This window comes from Biomphalaria glabrata, chromosome 15 (genome assembly GCF_947242115.1).
Source record: "Biomphalaria glabrata chromosome 15, xgBioGlab47.1, whole genome shotgun sequence".
NCBI lineage: Eukaryota > Metazoa > Mollusca > Gastropoda > Planorbidae > Biomphalaria > Biomphalaria glabrata.
Window position 1 is genome coordinate 20,650,685 of NC_074725.1, and position 25,743 is coordinate 20,676,427.

At 37.5% G+C, this 25,743-nt stretch overlaps 1 long non-coding RNA gene across 1 annotated transcript in view; it reads left to right on the plus strand.

The window, feature by feature from the left end:
* The window catches only part of LOC129923192 (uncharacterized), a 93,044-nt gene that overhangs the window by 66,066 nt on the left and 1,235 nt on the right, over positions 1 to 25,743 (plus strand). The gene's annotated exons all lie outside the window — the stretch shown is intronic.

Here is a 25,743-nt window from a genome sequence, read left to right on the forward strand (position 1 = left end):
TCTGTCTGTCTTCTTGTCTGTCTGCCTACAAATTTTGAGCACGTTTTTTGTTTCCACACCCATTCTCGGATCAAGTTAAATCTTTATAGTTATTTATTGTACCTAACAAAAAATGAATCAATTGAAGAAATATAACAAATTAGTCAATTATGTATTGATAATTAATTATTTTATATATTGAAGAAGGGAAATAAATTATAAATTATTAAGATGTATAGTTATATTCCTAAATATGTGGGGTTTCGTCCCACTAAATAGTTGAACACGTTCTTTCTCCCACACCGATTCTCGGATCAAGTTCAAACTTTACACAGTTATTAGTTTTACCTAACAAAACATAAATCAATGAAATAATTAAACAATTAGTCAATAAATTATTGGTAATTAATTATTTTATATAATGAAGAAGGGATATAAATTCTACATTATCGAGCTATATAGTTTTAAGTGTGGAGTTTTTTCCCCCTTAGATAAGCTTAAATTTTTTTTAAAGTATTTTTTTTTTACTATTTTGATTGTTTAAAGGCTTTGTTTGAAGTCACTCTCGCGCCATTAGTGTGATCTTACTCTCGCTTCCTCCTCGTGCGGAGAGAAGGAAGGAAGTAACAGCGTCACGTCAACGAGAACAAACACAAACTCAAAGACTGAAGTTAACACACACAAATTTTCCATCGACTGGTCTGGACGTTGGAATACTTGGCGGCGTTGTTGTCAGTCAGAGTTAATTGTACTGCTTCACTGATGTGGCAAATTTTTTTTTTACAAAGCTTGTATCAAGTCATTCTGCATGTCTGTTTGTCTGTCTGGTTCAAATTTTGTAAACGTTATTTCTCCCACTTCTCTATCTCGTATCAAGTTGAAACTTTGCTCAATTATTCATTGCCCCTAACAAAACGTGAATCAATTTAAAAAATAAACAATTAATTAAAAATTAAAGATTATTAATCAAATTCATTGGATATTGAAAAAGAAATAAATCTTACACTACTGAGAGATGTGGCTGTAAATATGCAGTTCTTCCTTTTATTTAACCTTAATTTTTTTTAATGTCTTTTTTTTTTAATCCTCGTTTTAAATTGGTAATACTTCATATGTTTGCGAACCTAAAATATTTTTGCGAGAGGCTGTTTTTCCCTATATGTAATGCCGAAAGCCTATTACAGCAGAGGGAACAGCCTTTTTTTGCCAACTGAAGGTCATATAAAATTACACTCATTTCAATGGATACTGAACTACAAAACAACAACAACAAAACAACAACATTGAGTTTAGAGAAAAACCCTAACTCCCGTGGCTTCATTGGGCAGCGTGGACAAAAGATTTCGAGAGATCGCATTGCACAATGTCACGGGCCGGAAATGGCCAAAAGGTCCTAGTTTGGGAACACCTTTTCTAGAGAGTGTTGTTGCCAACGTGTTTTGGAATATTGCAGCATTTGAAAATAATACATTTGAAATGGCATGAGTCGAATCTTTACATTTTACTTATTTTTATTGTCTGTGTGTATCTGTGTGTGTGTGTGTTCTAGAGAGAGAGAGAGAGAAGGGGTGATAAGTGCATAGTACAAACTACTATTGTATGGCCGATTCGCTAAAAAGTGTGAGATTTTTAAATCCCGTTTCGCTGAGTGCTTCCACCCCCCAATGTGGCAGATAACAGTAGTTTTTAATGAGCTGATGAAAATGACAATCTCAGTTTGGTTTTCAGAAACAGGCGGGATTATACATGTCCCAGAAACCAGTGTTTCTCAAACCTTTTCCTTAACGAAAAGTTTCACACATTCTGACTATTTAGGCGGAACACTTTGCTTATTTTATTAGGAGAAAGTAATTCACGTGGTGACCTACTGGTTAATTATTCCAGTACTTCGTGGAACACCTATTGAGACCTCTGGGAACACTAGGGTTCCGCGGAACACAATTTGGGAAACACTGCCATAAACCATTACGTTTCCAAAGAAGTATATAGCCTAGATATAGCATCTATAATCGAGTTTTTAAAATGTTGATTAGAGTTATACCCCTTAGAAACAGTATCGCTGTTATTTGTCTTGTCTAGAGTTTTGTCCCACATAGTGGCGTCATTTACAGACTACAAAAAGGTCACAGAAAGAAGTTTCCATGACTCAGGTTTAAAATTCCTATCTCTCTGTCTTTCTCTGTGTTAGCTCTCTTTTCCTCCTCCTCCTCTCTCTCTCTCTCTCTCTTCCTATCGTTCTCTTTTTTTTAGCTCTCTTTTCCTCCTCCTCCTCTCTCTCTCTCTCTCTCTTCCTATCGTTCTCTCTTTTCCTTTGTCTCACCTCTCAGTCGTTCTTCCTCCATCTTTCTCTGTCAATACTCTGTATGTTCCTCTGTCTCCCCCCCTTCTCTCTTTATTCCTCCCTCTCTCTACCCCTCTCTTACCATCTTTCTCTCTCTCTTTCACTGTCTCATCTCTTTCTATTTCTTCCTCTGTCTCTCTATTATCTCTATTTTCCTCTCTCTTACACAGTCTCTTCCCATTCTTTTCCTACCTCTTTTCTGTCTCTCTTCTCTCTTTCAATCTGTCTTCTCTCTCTCTCTCTCTCTCTCCCTCTCTCTCTCTCTCTCTCTCTCTCTCTCTAGCGCATTCTTCCCCTACTGACATTCTGTAAAAGCTTTTGTCGTTTTCCAATTCAGTGAGCACTGCTGTCAGATCTCCCGCTCAAACGTCCGGATAAAATGTCCGGGGAATAAGGGGGCCGTTACGACAGAGGTCTCAGTGTTAACTTTCTGCTGGCGGTAATCGAACTTGAGTTGAGGCAACAGCATCAGGCTTAATGTGAGAGTCTGATGTTATGGCATCTTATCAATATGAATGAGGCAGACATTGTCTACTTGACGTCTTGTGAGAGAATGTCTTTAGTGGGGTTTAGGTTTGGAAGCTTTTCTTTTGGAATGTTCTAGTGCTTGATGCGGACATGTCGAATTAAGGTGAGAAAGGTCGAGATGGATAACTGAGAGAGAGAGAGAGAGAGAGAGAGAGAGAATGGAAGCGATAGAGAAAGCGAGTAAGAGAAAGATGAAAGTGATGAAGAAAGAAAGAAAAAAAGAGGAAAAGATAGAGGAAGAGAAAGAGGAAAAGGGAGGAGAGAGGAAGGGAAAGAGGAAAAGGGAGGGGAGGTGAGAGGAAAGGAGAAAGGAGGAGAAAGGAGGAGAAAGAGGAAATGAGAGAGTAAGAGAGAGAGAGAAAGAGAAAGACGTTATACAGAGAGGAAGAGAAAGAAAATAAGAGAGAGGTAGAGAGAAAGAGAGAGAGAGAGAAAGACGTTATACGGAGAGGAAGAGAAAGAGAGAATAATAGAGAGGTAGAGAGAAAGGAGGATAGAGAGGAAGAGATGTGTGATGGTTGGCTGTGTCAAAAACTACTTGGCTACGGCTACCTACCACGGGGGCTCGAGATCGAATTCCGAGCTTTGTTTGCTGAGCACCTAAAGGCATCACAGAAACCTTCCAGGTATCCCTTCTGGTCCCCAAAGGAAAATGAACCGTAGCGCACTCAAAGCATGAAAAATGCGCTTTAAAAAAAGCAATAAAAAAGAAGAGGAGAGATGAGAAAAAGAACAAGAGAGATGAAAGAGAGAGGAAAGGTGGTAGGAAAAGAGAGACAGGACAAGAGAGAGAAAGAGAATGGAAAGATATAAAGAGCTAGAAAGGGTGGAGAGAGATGTTCTTGCTAGAAAGGGTGGAGAGAGAGGTTCTAGCTAGAAAGGGTGGAGAGAGAGGTTCTAGCTAGAAAGGGTGGAGAGAGATGTTCTTGCTAGAAAGGGTGGAGAGAGATGTTCTTGCTAGAAAGGGTGGAGAGAGAGGTTCTAGCTAGAAAGGGTGGAGAGAGAGGTTCTAGCTAGAGAGGGTGGAGAGAGAGGTTCTAGCTAGAAAGGGTGGAGAGAGAGGTTCTAGCTAGAAAGGGTGGAGAGAGAGGTTCTAGCTAGAAAGGGTGGAGAGAGAGGTTCTAGCTAGAAAGGGTGGAGAGAGAGGTTCTAGCTAGAAATAGAGAAAAAGATGGGAAGAAAGAAAAAGGACAGAGAAACAGGACGAGAATGCTAATGTTTATGATATACTTACGTATGTATAGAATGGAAATGCAAGACAGGTCGAATTTCAGTCGAAATAATGAGTCACTAATTGGATCTCTTTGGAATAACACAGTCGTGGAACGTAGACAAGAAATACGCTAGTAACAGAAATCAGCAGATCAATGGTCTGTCTGCACAACGCTCTCGTTAAACATTGGTCTCCAATTCAAAGTCATACAACAAAACTTACGATTAGAAAATATGACTTACAAAGTCTACAGTGAGTTGTTGTTAGCGACCACGATGCGAGCAACCGTCTAGTTTTTATGTTGTCGGTCTGTCGCGGTCATGAAATAAACTATTTGAAAACTTAAATACGATAAGTTTCGCAACCAAATTTTTAAAAAAGCGTAGAGAAGATTTGAAATAGCTTGGAATATAGAGTTATTTAGGCCTAAGCAAAAGTTATTTAAAAAAATGAATCTATGATTTACACAATTGTATCCACTTCGATTTTAATTTCATTGTTCCGGAACCTGATCCGAGACCTGTGACGTGGCTAAAACGATTGATCTAAACTGCCCACATGTTGCGTACTCGCAGGTCAGTTTTCAGGCCTTCATCTAAGAATTGGTCTCGATCCAACTCAAAGCTTTTGTTACACGTTTGTCTCAACAGCTTGAGTTCTGAGTGTCTCTTCATAATGACACAAGGCAGCATTTCTCAAACTTAAGGGGGACAAACTGAGTAGATATAAACCTTGTTAAAAAAAACAACATCTAAACGGAAGAGCGTTAACGAGCATTCAATAAGTGCCTTTCAAACATATTGTTACTACATATGGACAGAAAAACTTCAACAACGCCCCAAAGCCCCAATCAGCCCAAATGGGGCGCGAACGAAATTTCGTTTGTTTGGGGGACAAATAGGTGGAGCACTAGTAAAAGATGTTAACATTACTGATCGAATGACTCCATTTGAGTAAAACTGTTCAACATTATGTCATCTCAACTCTGTGGATTACTTTTTTTTTTCTTCCAGAAAAGTTTTTAATACATCCTGACCAGTTCTTATTGAGGTTTCGTCGAAGATTTAGGGGAGGTAATGTACGATGAACTAAACTGATGCAAGGAGAAATTGATACAAATGAGAGTCAGGGTTATCTGTGCTCAAGAAGCAATAAATGTCCTTCTCTGGTATTCAATGTTCGACCTCATGACACCCATTGACCACACTGACCTGCCACAAAAAATCATCAATGTAACCAGACGTTCTAGGTGTCCAGATCGACTGAATAGAGTGAACTGGAGGTCAACATACTTTGTCCTCATTTTTAATTCCTCCCCCCCCCCCCAACGACCCTTTACATTTTCTTGATCAGCCGTCCACCTTGTAATTCAGTTATTGTTATTGTAAGTAGGCTGAACCGAATAGGAGCTCCGGATCTGGCCATTTTTCTCTATCTCGCCATATTATGCTCCGGCCGAATATCACTGCAGGATAGTTGGCCGAATAGTAAAAATGACATCTTGTACCTATTTACTATGTATAACGTGGACCTCCTTTCATTCATTATCATGCTTTTTACACTAGGTCTGTCTGTCTGTCTGGTGCAAATTTTGAACACGTTATTTCTCGCACATCCAACATCGGGTCAAGTTAAAACCTATACACATTTATTAATGGTAGCTAAAAAAAACAAGAATCAATTTTAAAAAATTACAATTAGTCAATTAATCATTAGTAATTAATTATTTGTTTGATAACAAGGGAAATAAATTCTAAATTATTAACGGATAATTAATTTTTCCCCATAGGTAAGCATTTTAAAAAATATTTTTAAATTTTGCTTATTTTTCCTGAATTTTTTACTAGTTGACTCATAGTATTGAAAATTGTTTTGTCAAGTTAACAATAGCATGCCCAAAGGACAAATCTCTAGGGCTTTAAAAAAAATATCTTTGAATTTGATGTTTCTAATGTACAAGATAAGAATAAAAGATAATGAAATGTGTCAGTAGAAAGTTAGTTACTGAACAAAAGAAGCTTTCTCAACAATGAACTCATTTTTTTTATCTTACTTTCTCTTTCCCTCTCTTCGTCTTTCTCTCTTCATCTCTCTTTCTCACTATTTTCCTTTGTCTCATTCTATTTCCCCCCCCCCCTCTCTCTCTCTCTCTTCCTTCCACTATCTCTTTCACTTCCTCTATCTTTCTCCCATTCTCTCGTCCTTGAATGTCCCGGGTTCGATTCCTTTTGAAGACTGAGATTTTTACTTCGGGATCTTTAGGGCGCTTCTGAGTCCACCCAGCTCTAAAGGGTATCCGATATTATTTGGGGAAAAGTAAAGGAGGTTGGTCGTTCTGCTGGCCATATGACACCCTCGTTAGCCGTGGACCACAGAAACATATGACCTTTACATCATCTGCCCTGTAGACTTCTTTGTCTGAAAGGAGAACTTTTAATATCTCCTCCTCTTTCTCTGTCTTTTCCCTCTCTACCTCCCTCACTTCTCCTCTCTTGTCTTTTTTCTCTCTCTCTCTCTCCCGCCTCGCTCTCTCTCTCTCTCTCTCTCTCTAATATAACATTAGCCCAAACCTTATGTTGGACACAAATAGAAAATCTCATTAATTTCAAAGAGTCACAAAAAACTTAAAGGTTGAGTTGAGATAAAAGTGTTGTCTATTCACACGTAAGGTAATAGTGAAAAGTTGAAAGAGTAATTTAGTGACAAGATAACTCTCATAAAGAAGTTTATTATCTCAGTTATTATTACGCTACAAAATGTCCAAATTATAATAGCACAGATGGAAGCTGATCGAGCTGGACGTCATTTATTTAATGATTTCTTTTTGTTTGGCCATAAAGTAGTTTACAAGATTCTGTTTCAAACAACCTCGTCAACAACAACAAACACTATCGTTTAAAAATAGCTTCCTGCTTTGTACTATAGCTATAAGAATAGTCATTATAGAGGCACATAAACACATGTGAACTGATACACATGTATATAAACACACTCCCACGGTGATTGTAGCCAAAGAAAATAGATGTAACATTGTGAGACATACGAAAAATAGAAAAAAGAATAAAGATTAGAGAGAGAAGAAAGTGATAAGTGGAGACAAGGAAGAGTATAAGAAGAAAGAGGTTTGAGAGAGACAACAAAGGGAGAGAAAATGAAGAGAATGAGAGACATAAGGAAAAAGAAGAGAGAGAAAGAGAAGGAGGATAGAGAGTGATTAATTCCACTTATCTTATTCATGGTAAACCAGTAACACAAGACTAAAAACGCAAAATACCTAGGTGTTATTATAAATGAAAAATTGTCATGGAATCCACATATTGATGAAACTATAAAAAGAATCAAACAAAGCATTAGGGTTTATTAAAAGAAATTTCTATAAATCAAATAAGAACATAAAGCTAAAATGTTATTTAACCTTGGTTAGGCCAATAATAGAATTTGCATCCTCCGTTTGGGACCCCTCAACTCAAGAAAACATTAAGAAACTGGAACAGACACAAAATAGAGCAGTGAGATTCATAACAAACAAATATTCACATTTGACTAGAGTAACACCTTTAGTAAAATCACTAAATTTAGAAAGCCTTCAGGACAGAAGACTCAAAAGTAAAGTAGCAATTATACATAAAACACTGAACCATAATCTTCAAATACAAAAACAAAATCTAATAAAATACTCAGAAAGACACAAAAATAAAGGCACATTCTTCGTTCCATATGCTAGGACAAATTTGTACAAATGCTCCTTCTTCCCTAGTGCTATTAGAGCATGGAATGGGTTGCCTGAGCTAGCCAGGAAAACCAGTGACTTGGCAGAATTTAAGTCATTGGTTAATATGCATGACTATATGCATGACGCGTAGGACGTAATCATCTTCTTTTTTGAAGTAACGTCTGTATGATATGAGATTATATAAGAGAGAGAGAGAGAGAGAGAGAGAATGAAGATAAAGAATGATTGGAAGAGAAAGTAAGAGAGAGATTGAGATAAAGAATGGTTGGAAGAGAGAGAGAGAGAGAGGCGGGTGGGGAGAGAAGGAAGATGATGATTGGAAGTGAGAGAGAGAGAGAGAAAGAGAGAGAGAGAGAGAAAGAGAGAGAAAAAGAAGAGAAAGATGAAGCGAAAAAAGGGATATGAAAGAGAGGGAGATAGAGGAGAAAGAGTAATATGTTCCTTGTACACAAGTTACACGATTAAATATTTTGTTTTAAATTTTAGTATTGTTTTCTAAAATTTCGGTAATTAAATTTAGCATTTTAGAAATAACTTTGCATAGATCTATCTTTGTGTTGTAGCTATTAGAGTCCAATGTAGTAGTCTCATAACTCTAATCTGACAACCAATCAATAGTCAACACCTCATCGTCCTTTCTAGGTCTTGTCATATTGTAGTCAGCATTATCTTACTATAATAACCAATCTATGTTCCGATTGGCCCAATTTTCCCTGCTTAACGTCATACAAGTCTCCCTCCCTCCTCCCCAAACCCCCCTCCCGCCCATGTCTCGATGTTCATGGATTTAATGGCCGACACTAAAAGGGGGGATAACAATTGGAGAACACGTAACTGGGACAGGAACTCGTGAGTTTCACTTTGATGTCCAAGATTGCCGTCATTAATTTTTTTTCCCGCCATAGATCACCTCAGTTCAACCAATCAGGGCTTCTACGTCTGCATGCGGCCCAGGAAGTCAGCGTATAGGGTGGATCAGAAATGTTCTATATAGCATTGATACAGCAAGGAAATCACAAAGATCTCTGCACGCTTTTATCTTGTGACTAAATAAGAAGCGAAAACAAAACTTATATTAGGCGTAGTTGTATCAATTAGTCAACAACATCCACACTGTCATCATGGCTTCACACAACATAAAGCAGCGCTATGGCACCCCTGTAATAATGCAGTGGGCACCGAGTCACATAGGTGTGACTGGCAACACCATTGCAGACTCTTTGGCCCACCAGGGAAGGCAAATTCCACCCACCGAACAGGCTGTAAGTTTTCATCATGCCCTGGCTATAATTAAAAAAACAAACAAATGGAAAAGTGTTTGAGTGCTGGGCAAGACCCAAAAAGCCCGTGGAGTCTGGGAGCGCACGAGGAGCCCTGACCGCACTTCCCCGTGGTGGAGGCTGTCCAGGCCTGAGCAAGATATTATAGCACAGTGCAGGACAGGCCACTGTCCTGTTGGCTCATATTTCTCACGGCTATGGCCAAATTTCGATTCACGGTGCCCCGCTGCGGGGAAGAAGAGGAAACCATGCCTCATATTCTGTTTGACTGCCCCAGACTTGCTGATCTCCGTCTCGACAGGTCTGGGAAACCAAAAATTCTCGACCTGTATGATCTGACATGTGTGCACTACGCAAGACAGCAGGGTTTCTATCCAGGGCTTTTGCAAGAGAGGATTTGAGCCTCTCAAGTTCTCACTCAAATGGAGTTTGATGATGATGATGATCAATTAGCTTGGATCAGTCATGTAATAAAATTTGTACTATATCTACACTAGCAACAATAAATCTATGATTTTAGGAATTTTTATCACAATTATTTTTGTTTAGCGCAATTTCATGCTTTTAACGTTCTCTGTACGCTACGATCCAATTACTTGTCTTGTCTTGGACCAGTTGGAAAAGGGGGAAAGAAGAAAGAAGGGAGTATCCGTGTGATTGCTTTTTAAATATATATATATGTATATATAAATATATAAATAAATAAAAATAAATAAATAAAACCATAAAATAAGCATTAATTATCAATACTTAATTAAATTCTAGGGTACATTTTTTGTATATCAGCCAATGTCTTGTCAGGTAAAAGAAATAATTGTACAAAATTTCAGCTTGATCCAAGATTGTGTGTGGGAGAAATAACGTGTACAAACCTTTTGCCAGCTTTGTAAAAACGAGGCTCCCTGTGCGAACAAACAAAATTAATACATTTATTTACCAGCAAAAAAAATTATTTGTTTAACGTCAAATTTTGGTTTTACAAACATAGTTTTGATTTGAGTAAATTATGCACGCTCCTTGCACAGATAATTCTCCACAGAAGATAATTCTCATGAGCAGAGGTTTCTCCTGCATAGCTCATTCTCTTGCACAGAATATTCTCCTGCACAGATCTTTCTTCTACAGACTTCTTCTTAACATCCAGTTTTTATGACGTGACGGCTTCACCGCATTTTCGCAGGGACAACCAGCTCTACGTGACTGCGTTATTAGCTTCTAATTGACCGAGCGCCACTCGAGGGTTAATGTTGCCGAGGTGATGATGTGACAGCCTCAGACATCAAACTGACATCCCAGTAGCATTACAGAGTTCAGAACTTGTGCAATGCCCTAAAAATAAAACAAAAAAGATATTGATTGGTCTTTCTTTTTCTTAAAAATCTTTTTTCTTTTTTTTTTTTTTATCTTTCTAACGTTTTTGATAAAGATTTTATTGACTGAATATTTAATTTACGTTTCCAATCCCTCTAGTTCCTTCATCTGCTACAAAACTTTGTGTTAAGTGTTTGTCATTTTGTTTGTTTGTTTTGTAGCTGATGAAGGCCTCTTGGCCCAAACGTCCTTTGTTTACCTTAGTTCTTTCATCTCGTGTCATTAATCACTTATGTCTAGAGAGCAGGTCTTGTCGATCAAAGATGAAAAGCTTTCTCTAAATATTATGTATAGAGCAACATTGGGTGGCAATTGCAAAGATAATAGATAGTTTTAATCTATCTATCTATCTATCTATCTATCTATCTATCTATCTATCTATCTATCTATCTATCTATCTATCTATCTATCTATTTATCTATCTATCTATCTATCGATCGATCTATCGATCTATTTATCTATCAGATAGATAGATAGATGGATAGATTTATTATATCTATCTATCTATCTATCTATCTATGGCTGCCTGGTCGTGCGGTTTGCGCGCTGGACTGTCGTTCAGATTTATCGATGGTCCAGGGTTCAAACCCTGCCCGCTCCCATCCCCCGTCGTCCTGCGGGAGGTTTGGACTAGGAAGTAATTATCTTCAACTCTGAAGGAACATCCGAAACATGTAAAACATTTAACAAACATTTTTTATCAATCTATCTATCTATCTATCTATCTATCTATCTATCTATCTATCTATCTATCTATCGATCTATCTATCTATCTATCGATATATCTATCTATCGATATATCTATCTATCATCTTGCACATCTTAAGACACTTCAAAAGTATTAGACTTTGACCTATCAATCTATTTCTGTATCTCTTTGTTTTGAGGAGCTAATCCTTGACCTAATGAATTATTCACATAAATCTTAATATTATATTAATCTCATAAAGTTTCATTTCTTTATGTTTTCGTGTGTGTGTGTGTGTGTGTGTGTGTATGAAAATGGGTGGTAGAGAAAATACATTAAAAAAAAAGCATGTGTTGATTTAGAAATGATTTAAAAAATCTACTTTGGTGAACATTTGATGAAAGATGGATTTTTTATGTTGAGCATTAACTAAAATAAACGCATTTATTTCCCTTGGCTGGTCTTTATCTTTCTGCCTCACATCCTCTTTTTCAAACTTTGATTCCTTCTTCCACCCTCTCTATCTGACACACTCTTTCACTCTTTCTTATTAGCTTTACCCCTCTCACATCAGGGTTCTCAGAGTGACTCTCATCTCCCTAGCCATTTTTTCACTATCTCCCTTCCCCTTCTCTCCTTTTCGTTCTTTCTTTCTCTCTCTTTGACTTTTTTTTTTCTTTATCCCTCGCCTCCCTCTCTCTTTCTCTCTCTAAATAGATGATAATTACAGAGATATATCTAGATCAATGTTTTCCTAATTGTTTTCCGCGGAACTCTACTATTCCGCGATACCTGAGTAGGTTTTCCACAATAATTAACTAGTAGGCCTCCACGAGAATTAACCTCGCTAAAAAAAAAAAAAAAAGTAAAGTGTTCTGGTAAATACTCAGAATCTACAAAGTGTTCCGTTAAGGAAAAAGTTTTGGGAAACATTGATCTAGATAGATATATTTGTGTGTGTGTGGGGGGGGGGGCAGTAGATTTGGTGAGCAACTCAAATAGACCATAAGTTATGAACAGTAGCATCAATTATCTCAGCCCCAAACCTCGCTTCTCTCCACAACAACTAGATAGAATGATCACATGACATCTTCTCCCCCCCCCCCCCAATCCTCCCACTCCCCAAACCACGACATCTTTTTCATTAAGCTTATCTGTTGACATCTTCACATGCGCGGTCGGCTTGATCGGGACTCGGTCACGTGAGTAAACAAACTCCGCGCTGTAATTTACCCTATTTCGAGAGATATGACTCCTCCTCCTCCTCTGTCCGAAATGATTTACCCACAGATATGATAAAGTGATCGAAAAAAGAGAGAATGTCGACTGTGCATTTAACATGATTCTTTTCTCAGTCTGCATTTAGTTTACCCTAGGTGAATCCTTAGCTTTATCTTAAGCCTATCCTTAGCATATCCTCAGACTATTCTCATCGTATGCAAGGCCTATCCGAAGTCTGTCATTAGTATATTTACAGTCAATGCTTAGCCTAACTTTAGTACTTAGTATATATTAAGACTGGAAGCGCAGTGGCTGAGCGGTAAATCGCTTGGCTTCCAAAGCAAGGTTCCTTGTTCAAATCATGGTGAAGACTCGGATTTTCAGGGCGTCTTTGAGTCCACCCAGTTCTATGGGTACCTGGCATTAGTTAGGGAAAAGTAAAGGCGGTTGGTCGTTATGCTGGCCACTTGACACCCTCGTTAACCTTGGGCCACAGAAACAGATGGCATTTAAATCATCTGCCCCATAGATCACAAGGTCTAAAAGGGCAACTTAAATTTTACTTACATATTCAGACTATATTCATCTTGTGGATATCACATCCATGGAAAGGAAAGGACTTTCTTTCCTGATGACCTAGCCATTTTGGCAAAGAGTCGATTTGCTCCATTCATCTGGTTCGTTTGAAAACAACATTCCTTGTAGCTTCTAGCGAATGTTTTTTGTTTTTGTATGTCTTACTACTAATTGCCTGTTTTGAACAGGGTGTAAATCTAATGGCTTTGTCACGTTGATTTGTTCCAGCCATTTGTTCACACGTGTTTAATTATGCATCACGTGACAGTGTTCTTTGGTCAATTTAATGATTTCCTTCATGTTCCTTCCAGTAACAAAAAAAGAATTAAGTTCCCAAGCCGTTAATGTGTTTCCTTACAGCCTTCATTGCTTCCCTTGTTTCTATATTTATTTATGCTTACATCTCTCTTTTATCACGCCATCACGTTAATATTATATATGCACATTTATTATCCCCTGTTGAGGTGACCTCAAAAAAGCAGAGGGCGATATTCACGAATTGTTTTTGTTTTTCTTTTTCCTTTCTTTATTTTTTTTTAATTTTCATTTTTTTAAATTCCATCTTGTCAGTTCCGTCTTTTCATTTCCGGTTCATGAATTCGCGCCAAGCTTGATGGAGATAAATGAAGGCTGGGGAAAAGTCTCTGAAAGCAGGCAGGACAGCAGTGAATATTTGCTGAGATAAAAGAATGACAGGTGCATGTCTTAATTTGAGTCGTCTGCCAGTGGTTCGTCTGTTTGATTACGAAGCTCGCTCTGGCATGCATTAGAATTATAATTTCAATGCATATCCTGCGGCGAAGACATCTGAATATATAAAGCCACTTGTAAGGTCTAAGTATGTATGTTTGTCCTGAATAGGAGTAGAAACCAGTTGACCAATTACGATAAACCTTGGCATGCTTGTTAGATACTAGCAGTGAACCTACCATATGTTAAGTAGCTCTACCATAAGCTTAAACTCTAGAAAAAAAAACAACAACTAAAAAAACTAGGCATAAAAAATAATGTACACCAGCGGTTCTCAGCCTTTCTAGCTCCGATTTTCCATAATATAATTTCCCACTAGGCGGCGACCCCAATCTTTACATTTTTTTTCGTTTACAGATAAATACATTTTGCTCAAAATTAAATTTAAAAAATGTGTAGTATTCAAACTTGCATTTATTAACTTTTCTATTGCGTATTCACTACCATACATGTTGACAAATTTGGCGAAGTATGGATAACAGTCTTTCATAAAGTAAGTTTATGTCAGCTGTATTATTACAGAAATAGTGGTTCGACAGTATTTACGAACATGCCAATGGTACTGAGGAAATGGAGCGCATTTCCTTTTCCAGAAGATGAGGAATTCAGTAGCCCAACGAATGTCATCTTATGCATCAAGTCTGCTTCTGAATTTGGACTTAATAACTAGCTGGCTGGAAATCCTTGTTTCGCAAAGATTTGCTCTTGGAAATGGAGGAAAAAGGAGCAACACAATTTCAAACACAATGGGTTATGACAAAGTTAAAATAACAAGTACAGTTCAAGTACAGCACGTTACAATGGACCAAAAAAACAACTTCCACTGTTGAATAGACAAAATCATAATTTCCGGGGGTCTTAGGCAACCCCTGGCAATTGAGAACCCCTGATCTACAAAGTGTTTACCTCAGCCCGAAGATGCGAAGAGAAAAAAAAAATATTGTTTTTTGTTTTACTTTAAAGTATTACGTACATATAATAAAGCTTGTCTTCGAGATTAACTACTTACGAGGTGTGCAGCCTTCCAACTTGATTCTAAGTGACTGCTCAGTTCTAACTGTACATCCAGCGCAGACATAATCGTTCTCTGCCCGTAGTCGGTTTAAGTTTTCTTTACACCGTCTACGTCTGTCTACGTCTGTCTACGTCTGTCTACATCTGTATCTCGCAACCTTTGTCAGAGGTCTTCAGCTGCCTCCAAATGAAAATGGTAGACCGACTAGAAATCATAATAAAAAAAAAAATCAATATTGGATAACATATTTCTTGAACTATAGATCTATATCTAAATGGCCAAACGCTAACACTAGCCGAGCAGAGACATTGACTGGAGCACTGTGAGGCTGATAAGAAGCATCCTCAATGGTGTCTTGCTTGAGTGAGTTTATTTTCAATCCTCTAAAATAGATTTAAGGACACTTTATGATCCCAGAGTTAAGAAATTTTGAACACGTTAATTAGAAAATCTAACAAAAGTACTTGGATCCTAAAACATCAGATTCTCTAAAGATGTATGCAAACGCGACGTGAAGCTCATCAAAATCTACACTTACAGCTGGGAAAAAAGTGGTACTAGATAGATCTACATCAGGGGTTCTCAACCTGTGGATCGCGACCCCTTTGGGGGTCGAAGGACCATTTGCCAGGGGTCGCCTAAGACCATCGGAAATTTTATTTTTTCGTTAATTTTAAATTGAATTTTTTTTTTTTATTGGTCATATCTAACGTGTTGTACCAAATACATTTGTACCATAGAGGGGAGACAATTACAATCTAATGTATACAGTAAAAGGATATTACTCAAATAAGTATTGTACAATATAACTCATTAAACGATTGTGAAGTGTTAAAATCAAATGAAATATAAATTGGGGGAGGGGGGTGAGACATAGTTAAAAACACGAACTTATTACCAGACGAGGGCACTTTTAGTGAGTGTAACATCATTGCTTGAAGGGAGACATATTTTTCCATTGGTAGTGACGTTACGTTACTTTTCATACCCTTAGCTTAACTCCATTACGGAATCAAACATTATCTCAATGGTGAAGATTTGAGCTCGTCTTCATAATATGAATTGAAACTATTAATACGTAATCGTTTTCTACCCGATTCTATTTGGAAGAGAATATATCCATTAAGAAACGATCCCATGAACAGGGATCTTGAACAAAAGGTTAGAAAAGAAAATATGATGACGATTTTTTTTTTGCGGTATGTTTTTATGAAGTCAAATTGAGACGTTTAAGCTTTTGTGATAAGGACATCCAGTAGTTTAGTTTTAAGAGAAGATAAGATAAGATAGTCAAAAAATCTAAACTCATAATCAAAACAGCAGCCGTTATCACTTCTTATTTGGTAGCTCACAGAAGTGACAGATCTATGAAATCTCACACCATTGCCGAGGAGTTAAAATTGCCTGTGGTCATAGATCTATGAAATCTCACACCATTGCCGAGGAGTTAAAAATTGCCAGTGGTCAAAGACATTGTTCAAGTTATGAATGGAGTCGAATTCGTCACTAAATTTAGTGCGATTTTCTTATCTAATGACACTTTTCCCATTGAGAATAGTTCTGCTGATATCATCGATCACGAGATTATATCTTCTACAGGTTCATTATTTAGCATCCAGCTTGATGAATTGCAACTTGTTCACAATTACTGGTTTACTTGATTTTAATGATGAGTTTCTATTTTACAAATCTCTTAAAGCAACCTCTACAGCACGTTATATATTTAATAAAGTAGGTTCATTTTTTTGGGGAAACTATAAGATCTCTTGGAAAAAAATTTGAGGTGTCTGCACTTATGGTGCTTCGAGTATGCTTGAATGTCGGTTTTGATTTCAACGTCTGGTTCTAAATTAATCACTTAAAGTCACCGAAACTCACCTTAGGATTCATGGATATTAGCAAAGAAGACACTGCCACCAGCATTACATCAATAGCGATGCAGCTAAAAAAATATTTATTTTCAATGTTATTTATTCAATTCTGAATCATGTGCTTGCTGACATCTCCCGTTCTATCTGGGATTGTGTTGCGCCTTCTTTTTCCATTTCCAACAACATTTCTTTGCGAATCATGTTTCTCCAGTTTGCTAGTTATCAATTCAGAAATAGACTGAGTGATAGACATGCTGAAGATGACATTTGTTGTGATCTTGCAAAGTCTGTCCCTAGAATTCCTGAACTGGTGAAACAGAAACAATCTCAACTTTTGTAATGACTTTGGCTTGTTGGCAAATACTGTTACAACAATACTATTGAAGCAATATAGTTTACTGTATCAACGACTGTAGGCTAACGTTTTCCATTCTTAGTCATACATTTCAAATTGTCACTTAATTATGCAACATGAATATAATAAACATGCAATAGAAAAGTAAATAAATGAAAGTCTTAACAGTATTTTTTTAAAATAGTAATTTAATGCTTAAATACATCATACATTTAAAATTTGATTCTGATATTACAAAGTTAGAAAAATCACATTTAGGGCCTACTTATGCCTACGGCAGAAACAAATTTTATGGTTGGGGGTCGCCGCCTAGTGGAGAATCGTATTAGGGGGTCGCCGAGCTAAAAAGGTTGAGAACCGCTGATTTACATGGAGAGCGAGCATAAAGGAAAGGTCCCTGATTGTAGAGGTCATACAAAACAGTAGTAGAAAGAAAGGTGAAAGTGCAACAGCGCCTGGTGATTACAGATGCCCAACCTGTGACAGGTGTATCAAGGATTGGCTGCCTCTTGAGTCACACAAGAAGTTGCAAAGGGAAAAGATTATCTCTCGAGAAGTGCCAGACAGAAATATAAATCAACTAAATCTGTTAACAAATTATCCTCGACTGACCGCTGGCTCTCCTTTAAATATTGTTTACCAAGGACTCGCATCATCTGAGGGCACATTATGACCTTGAAAGAAATTTCCGTCAATGTTAGTCCTAGTATTTTTTTTTTCAAGTCAACAAGGTTCAAGGTTAGGCCACCCCGTATTGTCACCTTATAATTTTTAATTTGAAATCAGAGTGAGTAATTCAAATGATGTATAAGGTTAGGTTTAAAGTTGTGTTTATAAGTTATATGTAAAGTTGTGTTTTAGTTATATCATACTGTTACAAATGAACAGTGACAGATAGAGGTTACTACGTGTGACCTCGGCGAGATGACACTGCAGCGAGTGTTCTCTGGAATCTACATGTACAAACAAAGACAGGATGTGATGTTTCCTCCCGTGTTGTTCCAGAGGATACTAGCAGTGTTTTTGCAACAATGGACAAGCGATTAGGGACTCTATATAAGCCAGAGAGTTAATGTGAAAGTCAGTCGTGAGTGAGTCGTCGGTACTGTTGTCTACTGTGCGAGACAGTAGAAGAGAGATGTGTACGACTCGATGTAAGTTAACTAGGGTCGAGTTAACTGGAGTGGACTACTGTCGTTAAAGTCTATACAGCGAATTACAGTGGACTTGAGCCGTTACAGTCGATACAGTCGATGTAAGACGTGTGCGGTTCTGATTCGGTAGACTTGAGTACGACTTGGTTCAGTTTTGGGAGACCTGGAGCGACACTGGGAAGTGTGTCGTTGTTCTGTTCTGTGAAATAAGGCTCGATGCAAGTTGAGAAGAGATGAATTGTAACGAAGTGAAGAGATGCATTGCAACGATGTATAGCTAACTGTAAACTGACAGATGTTGTACGGTCTTCTACGCTACATGTTACAGTGACGAATTGTTAGAGTCAATAGTCATTAAAGTTATATGAAACTGTTTTTAATTGTGTGCCTACTAATACATTTAGCCAGAAGATTCATAAATACGTAACAATACGCTCATGTGGTTACTATCTATTGATATTCTTTAATAAGTAAACATTATATTTGTAATCAAGAATATCTTTCTAAAATTTAAAATCTCCAACTCCTAAACAGCCTTGAACGCTTTACCCATAACGTCTAAAAAAAAAAAAGCTATGTTCTAGAAACGCCAGCTCTCATCTCTTCTGCCACGCTCTTATGTCTGCATCAATAGGTTTCTCCCGCCAAAACCCCCAAGGGGAAGAAACTGCAATTTTTCTCTTACTGCCACATTAACTATTGTTCACTCCCCTTTGCCCGTTTCCGCTTTCAGAAAGAAGAAGACGTCATTTCTGTAGAAGGGGAATGATACAATGAAATGAAAAAAAGCTATAGATTATATAAATAAAAATAATAACAATATTAACATTTTTAATCTCAAGGAACAAGCTGCGCAAAACCCAGAAGCTACATTTTGTATATACTTTTAAAAAACAAAGTTGATACAAGGTGTCATTGTATCCAAAGTTTTAAATTTATCTCATAATTACTAATAATAGATTAAGAATTAAGATTAAGAATCCCAAACAGATAATAATACCAATTAGCTGTTGGGATAATGTGTGAGAAATTTACCTTGATGGCTTATTTCAGCAATTTAATTCGAATTTGAGGGCTCAAGGCAAAACACTAGCCAGAGTTCTTATAAATGGAAGGTTTTATTTAAAAAAAAAAAATAATTTTATATTTGTTGTTAGTTTAAAATGTTAGGCGACGACATGCGTCTCTACACAAGGCTTATCTCCCCTAAGCTAATCTTGTCATTATCTAGAACAAAATTGATTAATTAAGACTAATGGATAAAACGATTGATCGATATTTAGACTGATTCGTTATTTGTTAGGGGCAATGAATAATTGTACAAAGTTGAACAATAGTTTACGAATGAAAAGTAGAAAAAACGCAGTCCACAGAAGGACTTGCAAAGCTCAAAACAATCTAGAAAGACAAAGGCATAGCCTTCGACACTAAAATCAGGCTGATGCGCTCCGTGATCATGGTCACATCCTTGTATTCTTGGACGCTAACTGCAGATGTATAGACGGTGAATCCTCGCAATAGAATTAAAATGCTATAGGAAGATACTAGGAATCACCTACAAATAAGGAGATTCGAAACAGGATCACAATGGCAATAGGATCCTACTATGATCTCTGTTAAAAACAATAAAAAAATTAAAACTTTATGACCATATCACAAGGTCCTCAGGGCTCGCAAAGACCTTCCTTCAGGGAACAGTACCAGGAAAAACAAGAAGAGGCAGAAAGAGAAAGTGATTGGAAGACAACAAATAAAAAATGGCGGGCCTGTTTAAAAGAGAGTCTATTCAAGGCAAATAGGAATGGAGAAAGACGGTCGACAAATCATGTGTGATGCCCCAATGGTTCAACACGCTAAGGGAGGGGTGTTTTTATTAAGCTTGCTTAAGAGCACATTCGATAATGAGGTTGCAGTAAAAGTATTAATGGATCCAGTAAGTTACCGTTTCCGATCTTGCGATCTATCAGGCAGTTGATGTCAAGGTTATCTACTTATGTGACCAACGGTTTACAAGGGTGCTATGTTGCCAGCACAACGACCAACCGACTTTACCCTAACTAATGTTAGGTACCCATTAAAGCTGGGTGGACTTAGAGGCTCCCTAAGGAACCCGAAATTAAAAATCCCACGATTTGTATTCGGGCTCCCTTGGTCTGGAAACCAAATGCATTACCAATCAGACACCGCGACCCAGTAAATAGTGTACGGTATATTCGTCCATGCTATATATGTTTTTAACAAGCAAGACTGCTAGAGGTCTATATTGCATACTGACAAACATAGCAGTGGTTAATCAGTGGAAACAAATCTATTTATGTCACACTGAAATAGAACAAAACTCAAAAGGCTCTACTCTAATACCGGACATGTGCAGCCTCCATATTGCCGACGTCATTGTCTGCCCTGCCTACTCAAGGGAAATTACCGCGACCTATTTTTGTTCCCTCCTCCTGATCGCAACAATGTAACCAATGGTTACCTCTCTTGGGGCGGTAATAAAATTGGCGGACATCGAAATTGTGTTGGCATAAAACAAACAGCGAAGAGACAAAACACAAAAAAAGGGAGGGGCAGGAATCGAGGTGGACTTCACGATTCTTTCGATTCCTCTTGGAGAAATTCTAAGAAGCTCCTAATCTGATTTTACTCATAATGGATTTTGATCTTTTCAGTTCTGTCAGTAAATGAATGTAGATCTAGATTTCATCTTATCGATAAACCATGACTAAAGCAAAATGGTTTAATTATTTGTTTATTTTCGTGTTTGCCAATGTTGCTGCTATAGTGTTATTGTACAGTACTTACTCTGAGGTGGTCAATTGTACTCAAACCGAATTTCCATTTGATTGGATCAATAAAAATTATCTTATCTTATCTTGTTGTTTGTTAAGAGATTTGGATCAAGAAAAAAGCTGCAGGCCTACATCACCTTGTACAAGTACCATGTCAGATATCTTTATTTCCCCCAAAATGTGCTTTGTCCAAACCATCCGCATCATGCCTTTCTAAAATGCTTTAAGTTCAAAACCCCAGTCAAACTCGTACCCTTAGAAATAATGCAAATAATAATCAAGCATTAAATAAAGAAAATCTATCTAGGTCTTCCGACCAGATCCGTAGAAGATTAAACTACTTCTCTTTGTGGAACTTACTGTGGGCAGGTAACTCTTGCTTCTTGGAGTGTTCTCAAGCCCTAAAGTTGTTTTACTGGTGAAAGGGTTCCTACAGAGATCATGGTTGGGTGCTTAGGAGGAACACAAGAGATCTACAGTATTGTTTCACAGTGCCAAGATTAGAACACGTAAAGGAAAGGTTCAACCTCCACCCACTCAATTCCAGCAAGTCTTTATTGAAGCTTCCGTTGAAAAAGGACAAAAAGTAAATAAAATTCTTGAAAATCTCTTTTTTTTTTCTTTTTAAAAATTCCCTTATACAGCACGATTCGAATCAATGATCTCTTTATACAGCTGTTTACGTCGTATTTATCGAGTATCTCTTTACAAAAACGTTCAATTTTCAGATTTTTCCATAGTTTTGTTTTCTCAAAGATATTTTCATAATAAACATGCACAAACTTAATACTGCCCCTCCCCAAACTCTCTCATAAGCAAGCAATTGTTTGATTCATAAGTTTCTGACGTTCGTTCAGAAATGAAGATTATGACGTCCAAGCCTATACGTCATGCAAAGACGCCAAGAGATTACGTCTAGTAGGTTTCGGCCTCGGCAATATAATGTCGTTATTCTGAAGGGCATACCCGATGACATGACAGTAAGTAATTATCACAGTTAATGAGCCTGATGTCACGGTTACAAAGTTTATTTTAAATGATACTTTGGTTTATTAAATTGATACCAGACAGTGATGTAATAATAAGAAAAAGAAAGAATTCATTTTGATAACATAATTAAATGCAATAGTTTCAAATATCTCGTTTCAGTACAGTGAATTAAAAAAAATCGACACAAAAAAACAAAAACGAATTTTAAAAAAAGCCGAACTTAAAAGACATTCGATTTTGTAAAAAAATTATAAAGATTATTAAGATCATAAATAAAAAAAAAAATAATTATAGATTTCAATTTTTAAAGAATTCCTGGACTACTTTCTGTTTCCGAACTTTTTGAAATTCGTTAGTTACTACTTGACAGCTCGGAGAGTCACGTCACGAGTTGTATCTGAATCACTCCGCCGTAGAAAGTACACCATCACCATCAGTCAATCATTGGCGACCTCTACATAGAAAAAAGGTCAGTGTAGCATTGCGCACTGTCATGGAAAGATAACTCGCTTGAAAACACGAGACATATTTTTCTTATCTGCCCTTAACAGTTCAAAACTTGTTGATATATTTAAAAAAAAATCTTGATTTAAATTTAAAAAAGGTTCACATATAACTTCACATTCACTTTCACCTATCCTTTGGTCTGCTGGACCGCTGGAGCTCCACACAAGATCTGTCAAACTTCTTTCTCCATTCTTCTCTGTCATTTGTCTTTGATATAATTTCATTCTGATGTTTTTTTCTGAAAATATTGAAACCTTATTTTTACCTGCCTGGGTGGACCAGCTCGGGGGCCGATTTTGAGTTTGTGTTTCTACAAAAACTATTTTTGTAACCTAGTTTTTATTATGACAAATGTGTGAATTAATTAAAGAAATTGAGTTAGAACATTTCTATTTTGCTTTCTCTACCAATCTGTGTTCTCTTTAAGTTGAAAAAAAAAAAAGATAAAAAAAGCCTCCACCGACTAAAGTTCTCTGATTCGCTCCTCTGTCATTTGCCCAAATACTATATCACTAAGTAAACTGACCAGCATTTGATTAGATGTGACTACAGCAACGCAACAATAACACGAAAAAAAAAAAGAAACCATCAAAGAACTAATCACTGGCCACGCCGTACATTACATCGGTGGTCAGAAGTCTTTGCTTTGACCGTTTCTAGGACCAAATTGGACTGCCCTGTCATCTCTAATCTCAGTGGACGGGCTAGAGTGAATAAGATTCATTATGTAAAAAAAAATATAAAGCAATTGGGGAACTGGACTCAGGAGGTTGCAGGATGTGGTCAGAAAGCTGATTAAGATCTATCAAAACTGTTTGCCTGGCACGAAAACATAGCAAGTGAATCCAATAGTTCCTAAGTGATCACATAAATGTAGCACCAGGATGACTGGACTTTGGACATTGGAATATACTAAGTCATTGTTGTTGGTATAAAATCTCAGATCGAGAGAGAGTGTGGGGCGGGGGAGGGAAAAGAAAGATAAGAAAGAGGGAGATAAAGAAAGTCAGAGAGAAAGAGAGAGAGAAAAGAGAGAGAGAGGTATGGAAGGAGAAAAAGAGGGAACGAAGGAGAGAGAGAGGTCTTGAGGAGAGAGAGACAGAGAGAGAGAGACAGAGACAGAGAGAGAGAGAGACAGAGAGAGAGAGAGACAGAGAGACAGAGAGAGAGACAGAGAGACAGAGAGAGAGAGAGACAAAGAGAGAGAGAGACATAGATTGTCCAGAGATTATTTCATCCACATCGTCTGCTAATCAAAAATTCTAATGTGACTTTTCAAGATTTAAATTGCCGAAACGTCAAATTTGAAAACAGCGTTTCTTAAATAATGTGTGGACGAGTTACTCCTCCTTCCTGTGTGGAGGAGGGACGCTACCTAAAGATGGGGAAAAGGGGGGGGGGGTGAAGTGGGTCTTTTGATTAATTTTTTTAGTTCATAAAACTGGGCTATATTTGAGAAGTTATCATGTAAACAGAACATTATTACCAATTGATGAACTTACAAAGCTTTCACACGCGGAATTCCTGCCAATACTTAAACATTTATATACCTTTTTATATACAACAAAATTAACAAATTATAATTAATCAATTAACAAAATAGTTAGGCCCCCAAATGAGTGTCCGAAATTTTTTACATTAAATATTACGCCATTATGTCGAATGTCAAAATGCAGGGGCCCCTAAAGAAGTTAAGCAAGCCGGGCCCCCTAATGCCTAGCTACGCCACTGCTTCCCCAATGTATTTAGTGTCAGCAATGTATGCGTTTCTTCGTCCATCGTACCTCGTTCTTCCCCCTGACCATCTATGTTTCTTCTTTATCTTCCACATTTTCACTGTCCAGCTCTAACCAAGTTTTTTTTCTTTTTAATCTCATTTTCGCCGTCCTCTTGACCGTTCTTTAAGTCCTGTCGTGTCCGTTGGTTGGTCAAGACCCTCGTCCCGCCGCTCTCAAGTGGTAATTTAATTGGACACAAACAAAAAAAAACGCCATTTGCAAGACACGGAAGGTCCCCTCTTCAAAGCTGATTGAGCCAGGCACACTAACTTTTAATCTTTGGAGAGTCAGAATCAATCAGCGGTGTCAAATCAGTCGAACATTTAAAAAAGGTTTATTTCTTTCCCTCTCTCTTTCTGTGTCTCAATCTCGCTCTCCTTCTCTCTCCTTTTTATCTATATCCTTCTCTCTCTCTCTCTCAATCTCTCTTCCTCCATCTCTCTCTTTTGTTATTATCTTTTTCATTCTTCTCTCTTTCTCGCTCACACTTTCTCTCTTTGTCTCTCTTTCTGTCTCTAATTCACTCTTTTTTTCTGACGAGCGCACGTAGACACAGACTTAGCGATTTAGTGAGATTTGGTTGTGCGAACTGTCATAGTACCCTATGACAAACTGTCACAGCACCCCTACGACGAACTGTCACAGCACCCCAACAAACTGTCACAGACAGACTGTCACAGCACCCATATGACAAACTGTCACAGCACCCATATGACAAACTGTCACAGCACCCATCTGACAGACTGTCACAGCACCCACATGACAAACTGTCACAGCAACCACATGACAAACTGTCACAGCACCCATATGACAGACTGTGACAGCAACCACATGACAAACTGTCACAGCACCCACATGACAGACTGTTACAGCACCCACATGACAAACTGTCACAGCACCCATCTGAGAGATGAGAAAAATGAAGTTTTTGGGAGGGGCGTGAAAGTGCTTGGTAAAGCGCTTGGCTTCCAAAAACGTGAGGCCGTGAGTTCAAATCCTGGTGAAAATACCGATTGTAAACTTTGACGTACGTGAGCCCATCTGACAGCACTTAGAGAAACATATGCCGTTGGTCGTTGTGCTGGTCACATGACACTCTCAACAAATTCAGCCGTAGAAACAGAGCTTTACATCACCCGACTCACGGACCACAACATGTACAAGAAGAATTTGATTTTTTTACAACCAAAATACAATTCTACATAACTGTGTATTTGTTAAATTGGTAAACTGTTAACATTAAAATAAGAATGGCATGTGAATTAACCGATGTATTAATAGATGTACATGTAAATAATGGTTGTAAATCCAAAAAAAATATTGAATTTTAATCTTTCCATCTTATTATCCCTTTGGTTTATAATGTCGTATCATAGACTGATGAGGTTTTATCCTTTTGATTTATAATGTCGTATCACAAACGGATGTGGTATTGTCCCTTTGGTTCATAATGTCGTATCATAAACCGGCGTATCATGCCACTGAGTTGGCAGACTAGTATTAATTAGTGTATCATAATATCATCCATTAAGCATTATATCACACAGTTGTATGTCAGTGTGATATTTGTGTATCGTGAGACAAGAAAAGAATTTAAAAAA